Here is a 14763-nt window from a genome sequence, read left to right on the forward strand (position 1 = left end):
GCTGTGTCCACTGCAGCTGCTGCTTCGGACTCCTTGAGCCGAGCTCGACCATGAGGGTCTGGCCCTGAGTCTTCTGGGGAAATGCCTATGTGTCCCCTTCCCATCCAAGGGCCCTGGCATGTCCACGCTGTCAGAGGCAGCACCTCTAGATGAGCCTGAAAGAGAAGACTAGGTGACCTCCCTGAAGCTAAGAAGCAACTGGGATCACTAACATAAAAACAAACACTCCCTTTTAAAAATGGTAGACGATATAAGCAAAATATACAAAATAATAAATGCCAAAAGTCTTTATAAGCTTTTTTTTTTAAAGAGGTTTTTGCCTTAGGGCACATGTGCTCACTGGAGAGAGAAAGAAACACAGACAATGAGAAGAAAAGTGAGAAATCACCTCCTGAGGGGAACAGCCATGCCACAATCCCTTCTCCTCCTGGGATCTTGGGCAGGTATGCACATGTGTCCAGCATGATTTTCAAGACACCAGGTCTAGAAACCAGCAGTTAGCGTAATGGCTATGTCACTGGATTGCCACGTAGTCGACTGCGGTTCGCGTCCTGGACCCGGTAGCTTAAAACTCACGCCGGGCACATATGCGTGCGTGCCCAAGATCCCGAGAGGAGAATGGAGGAGAAGGGATTGTGGCGTGACCATTCCCTCTGGGGGGTGATTTCTCTCTTTCTGTCTCTATGTCTCTCTCTGTCTGGCAAGCGCACATGCACTGTAGCAAAAACCTCTCCAAAAAAAAAAGGACTAGAAAAGACACCGGGTCTGTGATTTGAACCGTGGTAGGCCATGTGGGCGTACAGCAACGTACCTGCTACACCATCTGCTGATTCCTATAAGCTTATTTTTAAAAAGTTCCCTCTCATTATCTAGAAAACAAAGGAAGATGTAAGCTGTTGAACTAACAGAGAGTGAGTATACGTCACAAGCTAGCTGAAGAGCAGGGAAGGGTCTCTCTTTACAGTGAGCAAAGCCAGCCAGCCTCCTTGAAGCTACCATAAGCAGGCCTTCTGTAGGGTGTCCACAAGTGGCTGGCGCCCTTCTGCCTCCCAGTAGGCAGCAGTGATGGAGGGGTACATAGTCACAATCCACGTGCACATCTCCCTTGATGGCAGAAGTTGGGCATTTCTAGGGTTCTGGTCACCAAGACAGGAATCCTGAAATGGCCCCTAAACTTCTAACTCTGACCCAGCCAGAGGCATTGGAAGACAGTTAACAAGACTTGCTCACATTCAGGACTCAGCTGCAAGGACAATCACCTTTGCTTTTTCATAAAGCTTACTTTGTCCCTGTCCTTTCCCGGTAGTTACAATGTACAGATGCTGCATCCTTAACAAGAGAACTGTGCTTTATTCTCTTATCTGAAGCCCTCCTCCCCCACACTGGAATGCCTTGATCTACCGAGAACTGCAGCCATGTCCTAGAGAAGCACAGGCCTTGTGCTACCAGCCACCAGCCACACTCTGACCCAGCCCAGCTGCCTGGCTCTGTGTCTCACCTGCAACTGCTGTTAGCCCAAAGAACTAGTGCTTTTCACTGACATCACAGCAAATTTCACAGGCCCCAGACTTTCAGCATGTGTCGGTTCTCACACGGAGAGTGCAAATAGCCCATGTCTAAATGGAACAAACATGTGCCGAGTAGAGGAACAGCCCAGCAGGCGCAGAGACACGGAGGAAGGGCCAATAGCTTAGGGCACTTTGGGAGGAGGAGGAGAGAGGGATGGGGATGGGACCTGTGCCCCCCCCACCAGGGCTGCAGCATGGTGACCTCAGGCAGGTACCTCCCTCCAGCCCCAATACGCCACCACAAGAGGATATCCTTGATACAAAGGGACCAAAGGTCCCTAAAGTCCATGATACAATTTTCCAAAATGGAGGCATTTATTCCATCCTATTAATATTATCGCTACAAGACACACTATTCTAGATGTGTACACTTCCCACCTAACAAGTTAAGATTAAATTATGTAACTTGTAAGACCCAGAGCAAAACTTTCAGATGGTCCCATAGGCTCCTGTGTGTTGTCTAGCTATGTGTTCCTCCAATACCTGCTTCATGTAGAGAACTATGGAGAACCTGGAGAACCATGCTAAGAAAAAATCACCAAAAGATGAAGCCAGTGTCTGAGAGAACAATGGACAAGAGTTTCCATCACCCCTGGAGGAGAGCCAGGGCATGAATGAGGAAGATGCTCCATGCCGGGCAGATGTCACCTGATAGGGTCCTGAATGAGTGTTTGTTGTGGTCAGCCACTCTGCCCAGAGTGGTTCCTGGGCTGCTGGCCTACAGACAGCCACAGCAGGACTAAAGAAGTGACAATTAGAGGCTGTGAACTTGGAGTTGGTTGAAGTGACTACTGACATCTGTCCTTCACATGCCTGAAGCCCTTGTGCCAACATGCAGTGTTTCCAATGGCTACTTGTTGGATGGATGGAGGATGGATGGATGGATGGATGGATGGAGATTGTTGATGGATAGATGGAGGGATGGGTGTGTGGACAAATAGGTAGATAGATGGTAGGTACATGAGTAGATGGGTGGATAAAAGATGGTTGGATGTTTTGAAGGATGAATGGACTGGTGATGGGTAGATGGATGGATGAATGATGGATAGATGGGTGGGTGGACGGATAGATCACAGATGGGTAGATAGGTAGCTGGGTGGATAGAGGTGCTGGGTGTGTGGATAATGGACAGATGGATGACACACTGGGTGGAAGAGAAGATGATAAACGGGTGGGTGTACAGATGAATGGATAGATGTATGGGTGGGTGGATGGATGGATAAACGATGGGTAGTTGTGTAGATAAGTGGGTAGATGGATGGATGACAGATGAATGACGATGTAGAGATGGATGTGTGGATGGATGAATGAATGATAGGTGGACAGATGGATGTATGGATGGACATATGAATGGATAGGTGGGTGATGGGTAGATGGGTGAATGAATGACAGATGGGTGGATGTGTGGCTGGATGATAGATGAATAAAGGCCATCTCGCCCTACACTTGTTCTTATGCTCTACATCTCACTAAGTGCCTTCTTTGCAAGGTGAGCAGTTGAGAACAGAGAGGGAGGTTGACATGATAGCTACCTGTACCTCAGGTGCTGCCTGAATTACTCCATGACCAGCTGGATCTCTGTGCCCTGTTAAGGGCTCTGTCCTCCAGCAGTAGCCAGAGGGAACACACCTCTACCTGGGTCTCCATTTCTACCAAGTCCCTGTATCCCAGTTGTTTTTCCTTCCTGGAAACGTGGAGGAGTCCAGCCCCAGACTTTAGCATGGCTCACAATATAGAGGGGTGCGGTGCTCAGGGTCTCATATACCCCCTTCCCCACTGGCCGCCTACGGACAGCAACACTGTGAGTGGACAAAGGCTACAGCAGCAGCCACTGAAGACCGGCCCTCCACTGCTCCCCAGCACTCTGACCTGTGGCTTTCCAGCCTCCTTGAAGTCCCAGCTGCCAGAGCAGCAGTATCTGCCTGGTGGAGGAGCTGATCAATATTTAAATTGCACGTTATTCTCTTCCAACCACGTTTTTCTGATGATTAAGCTAATCCATCTGAGTCTCATACACAGTAAACAGTGTCAATTATTTGCTCTGTGGAAGAAAGTAACGGAATGGATAATTGGAGAATGATGAACAATCACTGAAACGGCATTGCTACTCAAGCCAACTAAAACAAGTAACTTTGAATTCAATTTCAAAAGACATACATTATACCACCCTTAGAAAAAACACAATTCAATATACATGATTTGCAGCACATTAAAATTACACAACACAGAAGAATAGACTTTGCACCTTATAAAACTTCACCCATTTGATATAAATGGGATGGCTGGTCTTAATACCTATAACTTTTAAAGACATTTTTACTAGTTTCAAAGATAGCATATGTTGTAAAATACTACGAATGGATACTCACATTTAACAACATTTTGATAATTTTAATAACATTCACAGTGAACTTTTTCACTAAGGAATGTCCAGGAAACACAATCATTTACTATGTGGGCTTCACTGTTATATCTTGTTGGTCTGAAAATGCAATACACTAGACCAGTTTTCTACTGCACATAGGAGTTTGAAATGCTTTGAATTACAGAAAGTTCCAAAAGAATGATAACAGAATGACTCTTGTACTTTTCAACATTTTTCCCAACTTAAATGTTTAGTGATAAGGGTCCACGGGAAAAGTAGTGTCTGAAATTTCCAACGCTTCTTGCCACTGCCTGCTTTGCTTTACCACTGCTTGTCTTCATGACACCTGGCTTTTAAAAACCTAACCAAGGAAACAAAAACAGGCCAACACTGTCACCTGCTGAGGCATGGGGAGAGTGAATAACAGAGATAGGTATTCTCGCGCCACTTGTCAGTGTGTGAAAGCAGCACTGAAGGTGGCTGTGTCCCCTCAGGGACGAGGCTTCTGTCCAGGGCACATGCATTTCAGCAGGCACGGTGCCCATGATGGTCTAGGGGTCATGATGCCACCCATCCCCAGACACAGACTGCACTAGGCACGCATGTCAAACTCAGCACGATGCTGTTACCGCCAGATTGCTGACATGGAAATTAATTTTTTCTGCCTCTTTTCAGGAAGCCACACTAAAAAACTGTGGCTAATTTTATTTCCAGAAGAGAAAATCACCTCCTGCCACAGACTATCGCAAAGAGCCTGTGGTAGTGAAAGGTCATGTTCTAGCCCTCCTGGTGGGGATGCTAACAAGTCCCCAGGAGCCAGAGCAGAGGCTCTGGACACTGCCGTGCCTATGCTCCTCCCGGCAGTGAGAGGCGTCTTCTCACTAAGACTTTTCCATTAATTATTTCATATTGTACCAAGAAAACTGCCAACGGGCTTGAACGCAGTAATCCACTTTCAAAGCTAGTAGTTTGTAATCTGTATAGTCATGGACAACTTTTGAACCTGGTTTTAAGAAAAAAACGACGTAGAGTTTAATGTATTAAAACATTAAGTTGAATCAAAAATGAAAACTAGCCTGCAGTGTTGAAGGTAAAGGAATTTGCTCTCTTCTTTCAAGAGCAAAGTGTTTCACAATGGTTGCTACTGTCTCACCATCTACAGCAAGAATAGTTCCCACAGAGAAAAGCCCTAATGAAGAGTGACAAGAAAGGCTGGACCAGCACAACACACCCTGCTTTAGAGGAAAACTCTCACATGCTCAAACCACAGATTTCTAAGACAGCTTCAGACTTTAGGCAGAACAATTCCTACACATTTACAAGTGTGTTTCTAAATCTTCTTTTTTCAGTTGGCCCTACTTAAAATTCCTTAAAATGCAACAGAAAAAAGAGGCACTTCAGTGAAAGGGAAATAGAAAGCAACTGGCACCACAGAGATGAATTTGCAGAGCAGATTTGCATGCTGCCCTGGAGGTCCAGCACTTCCCAGGTCAGAATCAAGCTAAACGAGTCACCTTTCCTCTCAGAGCGTTTCCGGCGCCTTCTTTTGTGTCGCCGTCCCACCGTGCTGAAGAAGGTCCCCATGTTCGCCGTCCCAGTGCTGAACGATGCCATGCAGCATGCAGGAGCCAGTCCCGGATGGTCCCGGCTCATCCGTTCCTCAGTAACTCAGGGCAGCAGCCCAGAAAATCATGACAGCGTGCAAGGCTGCGACAACAGCCACCCCCTGCCGACTCGGAGCCACCGCTCCTCCTCTGCTTCACACTCATCCACTGCAGAGTTAGAGTTAGGTCTAACGTCCAACATCACCGACTTTGAGCGAGCGAGCGCATCACCCAGAAAAGGCTGTGTGACAGTTAACCCTTCAGAGCAGTCACAGAACAGCCCAGAGGAAAGGAGAGATGTTGATCCTGCAAATCTTTGTAGCGAAATCAAGGGAAGACTCGTCGGAGTCCTGTCTAAACAGAAATCCCAAAGTAATGAGATAAAAGTACCAACAAGAGAGTGCAGTTTAGAAAATAAAAATGTAAAAAGCAAGAAGCATGCAGCATAGGGGCTTGGTGAGCACTGGCTGACGGAGTGGCTCTATCCAAGTGCAGGTGACTGTGGGGGGCCCTCCTGCCTGCTTCCCCACTTTGCCCTGGTGTCCAAAGTTGACACATTGGTGCCTCCTGCAGGGCAGGTGGCTCAGTCCCCTGTTGAAGAGGAAGCCCCCAGGGGCAGGGGTACATGCCATGCCTGGTAGACTGACACTCACAGCCAGATGTTGCAGCACACAGCAACCCAGGAACACACCAACCCAGGGCAAGTAGGGCTCACACATCCACGTGGGTACACACACACATGTGCCAAACATGGGCACATTACTACAGGCATGCGCACTGCACGGCAAAGAGCCTCTTTCACTTGGGACTCAGCAGTCAGTGCTGCACAGCACAAACCCTAGCCCTCCACCTTCCTGTGGCCCCTGCATCACTGCCTTGTAAAACCCAGCACCTACTTCCCACACACAGCTCCAAAGGTACACAGGGTCGTACCACGCACATGGCACCTGAGGAATGTTCTGCCATGTTCGGCAAGTCTCCTCTTCTTACATTTTTTAAGTTTTTAAAGTTTATTTTTTCTTCCTTCCATGAGTGAGTGAATGAGCAAAGGGGGAGGGGGCTCCCCCAATGGGATCTTGATGCCATGATCCACCTCTAGCCTCTGCCAACCTGGATCATGGGCACCTGTGGGTATTCAGGAAGGTCTATGAACTTCAACTAGGAACTTCTCCACGTGGTCAGCCTTCAGAGGGGCACATTCTGACACCACACCACCATCCGGCCCCATTACTCTTAAATGTCTGTGTGTGTTCAGACATACTCTGTGTGAGCCACGATGCTAACTTTCTGTACTGGTAACCAGAAGGACACAGCATACCAGAAATACCAATACTTTTCTTTTTTTAAATAAAATTATTGGGACCAGCAGATGGCATGGTGATTAAGGCATTGGACATTCCCACATGGGCAGACCATGGTTCAAGTCTTAGACCTGGTGGCTTACTTTCTCTTTCCTTCTCTCTTTCTCTCTTTTTCTATCTCTTTCTGGTCAAATTGAAATAAATAAATGAATAAATAAAATTAAATAATTTTTTTTTTTGGAGAGGTTTTCACAATAGTTTTGGGGGGCTAGCTACGTGGCAAGGTAAGATGGCTGGATCTGATAGGACTAACTATGCAGTTTGAGTCCTGAACCTCGGGGCTTGAAAAACATGCTGAGCACGCTTCTATGGCCTAAATCCTGAGAGCAGGATGGACTACTGTGTGGCTATCACCCTGGGGGGTGATTTTTCACTTCACCTCTCTCTGTCTCTCTGGTGAGTGCGTGAGCACTATAGCAAAACTAAAAAAAAAAAAAATGTGTGTGTCTGTGTGTTGTCTGGAAAGTCATGATGCTATTTTATATAGAAAAATATGTCATGAGTTTTCTGACAACCCTGTGTGTGTGTGTGTATGTATATATATATATATATAATTTTTTTACTTTATTACTTAATTATTATCACACTTTTATATAAATGTTTAAGTTCTATACACTTTAAATTCAATTACATATTTTGTTTTTTAATCCTTTAGACCAAGGGTCTAAACTTTTTCTGTAAAGGGCTAGATGACAAGTATTTGGGACTTAATGGCCTTAATACTGTTGCATTTTTGTTTTCTTTTTCTTTCTTTTCTTTGCTCCCCTCACACTTTTTTTTTTTTTTTTAAGATGAGATCATGCTATGTTGCCCAAGCCAAACTTCAGCTCAAGGTCCTCCTGCTTCTGACTCCCAAGTTGCTAAGATTATGGTACATCCCACTGTGCCCGGCATAAAGGTTAGAGTAGTAATGCTACTTGTGCCTCTCCTGTGGCCCCGGCCTGCAGAGCACAGCATCTTGGCAGTATGCAACCCTGTGTCTGGGCCCAATTCTAAGATTTTTTTTTTTTTGGAGAGGTTTTTGCTATAGGGCGCGTGCGCTCGCCAGATAGCGAGAGACAGAGAGACAGAAAGCGAGAAATCAATCCCAGGGGGGATGGCCATGCTGCAACCCTTTCTCCTCTGTTCTCCTCTCGGGATCTTGGGCACGCATGCACATGTGCCTGGTGTGAGTTTTAAGCCACCGGGTCCGGGACGTGAACCGCAGTTGACTACATGGGAGTCCAACGACATAGCCATTATGCTAACTGCTGGTCCCCCGATTCTAAGATTTTTAACAACTCTCTAAATAGGTAAAAACATACAAGAGGTTGTGCTCCACAGTTTCCCAACACTGGTTTACGTCATTATTGTCAATAAAACATGCATTATGTAAAACACAATTAGTGAGTTTGCTGAAATGTAAATAAAATAATAAATGTTATGGAATAAGCATGAACTAATTTATAAAATATGTCTTTATTCTGTCACACAAACATGAGTGGACTTCCAACAGAATACAATAATGGTTAAATCCAGCGTCCTTGATATCTCACCTACTTTCAAAAACGTAAAAATCACAGCTTTCCACAGACTTTTCCAGTCTTGAAGTTGTATGTATTTGTTAGGAAAAGTGTACAGAACATATATAGGGACTTCAAAAGTTTGTGGAAAAATGGAATTAAAGTACAAGCTTATTTTGGTACGAAAAAAAGTCTTAAAATCTATGCACAGTTTTTTCACAATATGCATTTCCATGAAATTTTTCGAAGTTGAATTCAAATCTCTTAAATATTTCACACAGCACATGGGCCCCATCTGTAGGCTCATCTTGAGCCCCACCCTGTGAAGCTGGGAACAGGCCAGTGCTAAGAATCAAGTGCAAAATTCAGCTTTATTTAAATAATTATTTAAACATTTCATATTAACTGCAATTTATATTTTATAACTTTTAAAAGTAATACTAAAGAAATAATTTTCTGGAATAAAAAAATAGTTTTGGGGGGCTAGAATACAATAATGGTTAAATCCAGCGTCCTTGATATCTCACCTACTTTCAAAAACGTAAAAATCACAGCTTTCCACAGACTTTTCCAGTCTTGAAGTTGTATGTATTTGTTAGGAAAAGTGTACAGAACATATATAGGGACTTCAAAAGTTTGTGGAAAAATGGAATTAAAGTACAAGCTTATTTTGGTACGAAAAAAAGTCTTAAAATCTATGCACAGTTTTTTCACAATATGCATTTCCATGAAATTTTTCGAAGTTGAATTCAAATCTCTTAAATATTTCACACAGCACATGGGCCCCATCTGTAGGCTCATCTTGAGCCCCACCCTGTGAAGCTGGGAACAGGCCAGTGCTGGACACCATGGAGGACAGATGTGGGGAGGCAAGGGCTGGCCTCAAGATGCCACATGACTGGCAGGCAGTACACAGTCAGCTTCAACCTCCTCACACAGTGGACAGAGCTGGCTCGGGAAGGGCTCAGAGTAGCTCTGGCAAAGGGGTGTAGGCCAAGAAGAACAGGGGACACAGGAACCACAGGCACTCAGGGAAGCTACTCGGCAGCTCCTGCTGCTGGACACAAGCAGAGAACATGCAAAGCCAGACCTGGAAGGGTCTTTCTGCTAAGGCAGTGCAGCCCTGGAGAGTGTGGAGACCTGCACCTAGCAGTGCTAAGGAAGCAGGGCTGACTGTGCAGGGAGGGGCAGGGGCGCGGGGACAGTCTCAGCATAAACCAGGCCAGTCAGGGAGGAGATACCCTGTCTCCCGTAGGGTGTGGGTGGAGAGAGGCTGGTGGGAGATGTTTGCAGGGATCAGCAGGGCAGAGGAGCAGAGAGCCCGGTCGGCACTGAGGCCCCAGAGGCAGTGCAGGTCTCAGTGAACAACAGCTTGGCATGTGCCCAGCCTGCCTGCGCTGCACAACTGAGCATATAGGCTGGGCACTGCCACTGCCTCGATCCCCAGCTGCCATGGATTCTGGACTCCGGGGTGACAGCTCCATCACAGTGCTGAGCTCACCTGGCCCAGCCCAGCAGCAACCCTGGCCCAGAAACCCCTGGGTGTTCCTCACTTTGCCTCGGCCTTTCTCTTAGGTCCCCAGTACCACGTCCACTAAAAGGCATTGAGCAGATACAGCACGCCCAGGTGCGTAGCTGTCTGACTGTCATGCTGTCCCAGCCTGTTTGACATTTGCTCTGCACTCATAAAAAGCCAGATAAAAATGGCAGTTGCACATATTTTGTCTTTATCTCATAAAGGAATAATTTGTATTTTTTCCCCTCATCAATTGACACAACCCGATGCACAGTAAATCTCCCCAATATCATGAATGCCACATGTTCTGCTTTCCTGAAAGTCAGAGTAATTGAGACTCGACCAGCATGACGAGGCAAATGGTGCCCTAATTGTGGTAAATTGCACGCCATGAACTGGAGAGAGCGGGCTGGGCTTTGACTCCCTTACTGCATGCTGATTTATCCGGGGACTCTGCACGAAGCTGCCAGCTGAAGTAATGGCCTAATTCTATATCCATCACTTTCTTTTTCCTCCTGTTTCTTCCTTCCACCTTTAGGATTATTTAAGAGAAACATAAAAATAGAATGCCTGATTCATGGGAATCAAGACAGTCCCAGCAGAATGGCAATGACTTACTGCATCAGATATGGCTCCTGTAACGATTAAGCTGACAAGTTAAAAATGACTTTAAAGCTCTTTTTCTCAACTGTAAAAGTACATCCATTTCTGACTTCAGCCGCCACGGTCGTGCAAGCTAATAACCAGTTAATTCTGGGAGAATGTCATAAATAGCCATACACCATTTAGCATCTGACATTCCTGGTAACTAATTAATTTTATTTTTATCTATGTCCTCAGAGTAAAGACGCTAAAATTTAATGTTCCCAGGATATTAATTTAGGATAAAAGTCTTAAAAGTATTTTTCTACTCGTATAAGAAGAAAAACAAGTTTATTCAATTAGAATTCTGAACTTTCTAAGGCAGCTACTCACTGACAATATATGTAAAATCAACACGTGGAAAACGATACTATGGCTTATCTAAAACCGAAGCTCTTCAGAAACGACTGTCCATCCTAGCTCATGGTCTGACTGGTGCTTACTGAGCACCTCCCACCCACCAGGCCGTCCTGCAGGCCAGAGGATCGGTGAGCAGACAGGGTCAGCATCTGCTCCCATGTTCCAACTCAGAGGGCAGATGACCGACAGGAGGCCACAAGCAGTTAAGTGACTTGGAGGTCCAACAGCAAGGCCACTTAATCCACAAAGATGTCTAGGGCAGGAGTGTGGGGCATGGTGGCTTTGCCACTCTGAGGAGGACCACAGTGATGCACAGAACTAGGTAGTGGGAAGGCTGGCAGGGGACACCCGGGAAGAGCATCCTAAGGAGAAGGTGATGGCAGCACCTGGGACCGCAGGCAGCAGGAAAAAGCAGGGCCGCTAACACGGGGGTGGAGAAGAAGGCCGGGAGGCTCCTGAGGGTCAGGACGTGGGCCTTCTGGGCCACTGGGAAGAGTGGCGGTCCCTGAGGACAGGGCACCATAGCAAGGCTCTGAAGCTGGGAGGCAAGTTAGGAGACCAGCACAAGGAGTTTGGTCTCCCCCTGGAGCACAAGAGGAGGGACACATCCACCACCAGGCATGCTGAAGGCACAGCCCACAGCCCTGGGATAGCTCAGATGTGGTGACCTGGCTCTTGGCCTAGAAGCCTGGAAGGAAGGAGATGTCACAATGAGAAGACCACACAGGAGGCTGGGAGCTGTGTGTGGATGTTTTGAAATCCCAAGAGACGCTGCCAGCAGGAGACAGGGTCTGAGCAGTAGACACAGGTGTGGGGCTCACCTGAAGGGGAGATTGACAGGGAGCATGACAGAGCTGGGAGAGCAAGGGCCCAGCAGGAAGTAGCTGCTGGTGGGAGGTGGGAGGAGAAGAGCAAGGAGCTCAAGGAGCAGTCACTGAGGCAGAGCAGGTGGTGCGGTGGGGGTGGGTTACCAGCAACTGCTATCCCACCAATCACTATGCATAGATTAACTCATTTAAACTCTATCAGCAGAGGAGGTGCTGAAATGACTCTACAAGGGGCAACCAGGATACGGCCCCCATAGCCATTAACATCCTGGTCTCTGCAAATGGAGTTGTGCAGTCTACAACCTGCCCAGCTGTAGAGCATCACCATGGCTATGGTGGGGTGGTGGCCAGCTCAGGGTCCAGAGCTAGTCTCCTGGTCACAGTCATGTTCCGTCAGCCAGGGACCCGGGCAGGTCCTTACCCTCTCAGTTCCTCGGCTTTGTTTTCTGTAAAACACAGAGATGGATGCCACAATTTTATTTATTATTATTATTTTTAAGTTTGACCAGAGAGAGAAAGAAAGTGAGAAAGCCAGCCACCAGGTCCAGGACTCAAGTTGCAGTCAATCACATGGGCGTCCAGTGCCACATGCGGGCCCCAAAACAATAAGGAATTTTTTTTTCTTAAGAGGATTTTGCCTTAGAGCATATGCACTTGCCGGGGAGAGACAGAGACAGTGAGAGGAAAAGTAAGAAATCACCTCCTGGGGGGATGGTCATACCATAATCCTTTCTCCTCCATTCTCCTCCTGGGATCTTGGGCATGCATGCACATGTACCCGGTGTGCGTTTCAAGCCCCTGGGTCCAGGACTCAAACTGTGATTGGTCATGTAGAAGTCCAGTGACCTAATCACTATGTCTTCTGCTGGCCCCCACAATAAAGAATTCTAAGGAGCCCAGACTCAGACTGCTACGTTGCTGAGGAGAAGGCAGCGGAAGGGCAGCAAAGGGATCCTATGAAGTTCTGAAAAGCGGAAAGAGCCAGTTCAACTGTGGCTCATCCAAGCGCTGCTCAGCTGGGGAGAGGCAGTGTTGGGCAGGCATCCTGAGAGCCCAAGGGTGTTGCTGGCATCCCCACTGTGCACCATGGGATCCTGGGGGGAGGGCCGGAAATCCACAGACCACAGGGTCCTCTGTGGACACCCAAGAGCCTCGGCAAGGGGGTGCATTCTCAAGGCCCAGGCCCTTGCCCTCTAGACTGCAGCAGGCTGGGACACAGTTCTGGGGCCCAGGAGAGCTGGCTAACCACCCTGGACAACACCGAGGCAGTTTGTGGCAGGTTAAAACCACCTTAAAATATGAGAATTCTGTGGCCATGTGGGCAGAACTGAGCCACAACATTTGGCACTGGATTCACAGGGGCTCCTGGCAGGTGACCACCATGCTAACCCCTCCGGCACCTTCCTTAACCCTACAGCAGTCAGGCTGGGAGGAAGGGTGCCTGTGGGCAGGAATGAAGGGGACAGATGTGGTCTTGTGGCCTCAGGGGCAGTAGAGGGGCAGCTGCAAGGGAAGAGGGACAGCACAGCAGACAGGCTTCATAACAAATATCGAGACCACTCCTGGCTTTACACCACTGACTCTTTACCAAGATCGAACACGCACACAGTTCTAGTCCATTTGATCTTACTAAAATCGGCGATCTGTTACCACGTGTTTAGAGCTTGATAGTATAGGGTGATATTTGCATCTAATCTTAATTATTACTACTTGAAAAATTACTCGGAAGCAGAAACATAACAAGATGTTACTCTGTGATTAAAATCAACTTCAAAATTGGAAAAGGTGTGTTATAAAATGCACCTACTGATTCATGGCCCAATAAGTCTGTTTCAGACTCGATTTGTTATAGTGCAGCGAACTTTAGTTGATAAAATTCAGTCAGCATACCACAGCTCTCCCACAACTAAACCAACCAGGAGTGTTCCGTCCCACTGCCTTGTGGGTCCTTCAAAACTGTTAGAATGAGGCCACGAGCACAGCTGTCTGGAAGGAAACAGCGTCTCGCTCACTCTGGGGAAGCATGCAAACATGCGTTAACAACACGACAGCAAGGATTTCTCCTTCGTCGCACGAAGAGCATCCCGGCCAGTGCGTTGTCTCAGGTTGCAGACATAATCCTGCAGTGCCACCTACCGTTCAAGAAGGCCTGTGCAGGGCAGTCTGGGCCAGGCCAAAGCCAGGGCAGCAGACAGCACCAGGTGGGTGCTGCAGGGCTGCGGGCCACCCCAGCCTGGTCCTGGGGCACTGTGATCATGAACATGTCCCAGGTGACAACATCAGAGAAGGCCTGGCCAGGACAGACCTGACCTTGGTCCTGATAGGACAGCGTGGTAGCTACACACATGTCCTAACATGCCAAACCAGACCTGAGAGAGAGCGTAGATTCTACTGTTTGTGAAGCACATTTCAATGATTCCGGAAAACAACACAAGAACAACTGTGTAAGGAAGTTGTGGTCTTGGCTGGGAGGAAAATATATAATACACGGAATCCAAGAGGAAGGAATGAAATGAGTCCCAAACCAGGATGAACAAGCTGGAAATGCCTGGACATGAGGTAAGGACAATGTGACTCCTCTCAGCTGAAACCAGAGCCACCCAATGCAGACGCTCGCAGCCCGCCTGCTGCCTGAGGGCTTCACCGTGTGCAACCCAGGTCAGCGCTCACTGGCATCCTCTAGGGCACTGCCGTCGCACCTCACAGAAAGCGAGTACCTGCCCTGGGCACAGAGCAGGAGGGCCTGTGGAGGGTGCAATGCATGCCCCCTCTCTGAGCCACTCCCTGCTGTGGGTGGCACCGTGGGCAGGTCGACCTAGCCACAAAGGGCAGTCTGACCAAAAAGGAACCTGAAGCACAGCCAAACTTGCAGCAATGGAATCATATGAATGCCATCTATGGTCTTGACACTGAACCACGGACATAGGACAGAAAAGAAGCATCTGACTCTGGTAATAACCAACACTGAGCAGTGAAAATGAGCCTCTCTTAAATGGCGGGCCAGCCGCCCTCCCCCGG

General features: G+C 47.6%; 1 protein-coding gene across 4 annotated transcripts in view; it reads right to left on the reverse strand.

The window, feature by feature from the left end:
• The window catches only part of ADARB1 (adenosine deaminase RNA specific B1), a 92118-nt gene that overhangs the window by 65413 nt on the left and 11942 nt on the right, over window positions 1-14763 (reverse strand). The window contains exon 1 of one of the 4 annotated variants that reach the window (XM_027768629.1): window positions 3438-3528. The exons of the other annotated variants lie outside the window; for them this stretch is intronic. The gene's annotated coding sequence lies outside the window, so the exon portion shown is untranslated. Of the gene's footprint in view, window positions 1-3437; window positions 3529-14763 lie in introns of those variants that run through there. 4 annotated transcript variants of the gene reach the window in all.

Source organism: Tupaia chinensis, unplaced genomic scaffold (genome assembly GCF_000334495.1).
Source record: "Tupaia chinensis unplaced genomic scaffold, TupChi_1.0 Scaffold147038_1, whole genome shotgun sequence".
In the NCBI taxonomy this organism is placed as follows: domain Eukaryota; kingdom Metazoa; phylum Chordata; class Mammalia; order Scandentia; family Tupaiidae; genus Tupaia; species Tupaia belangeri.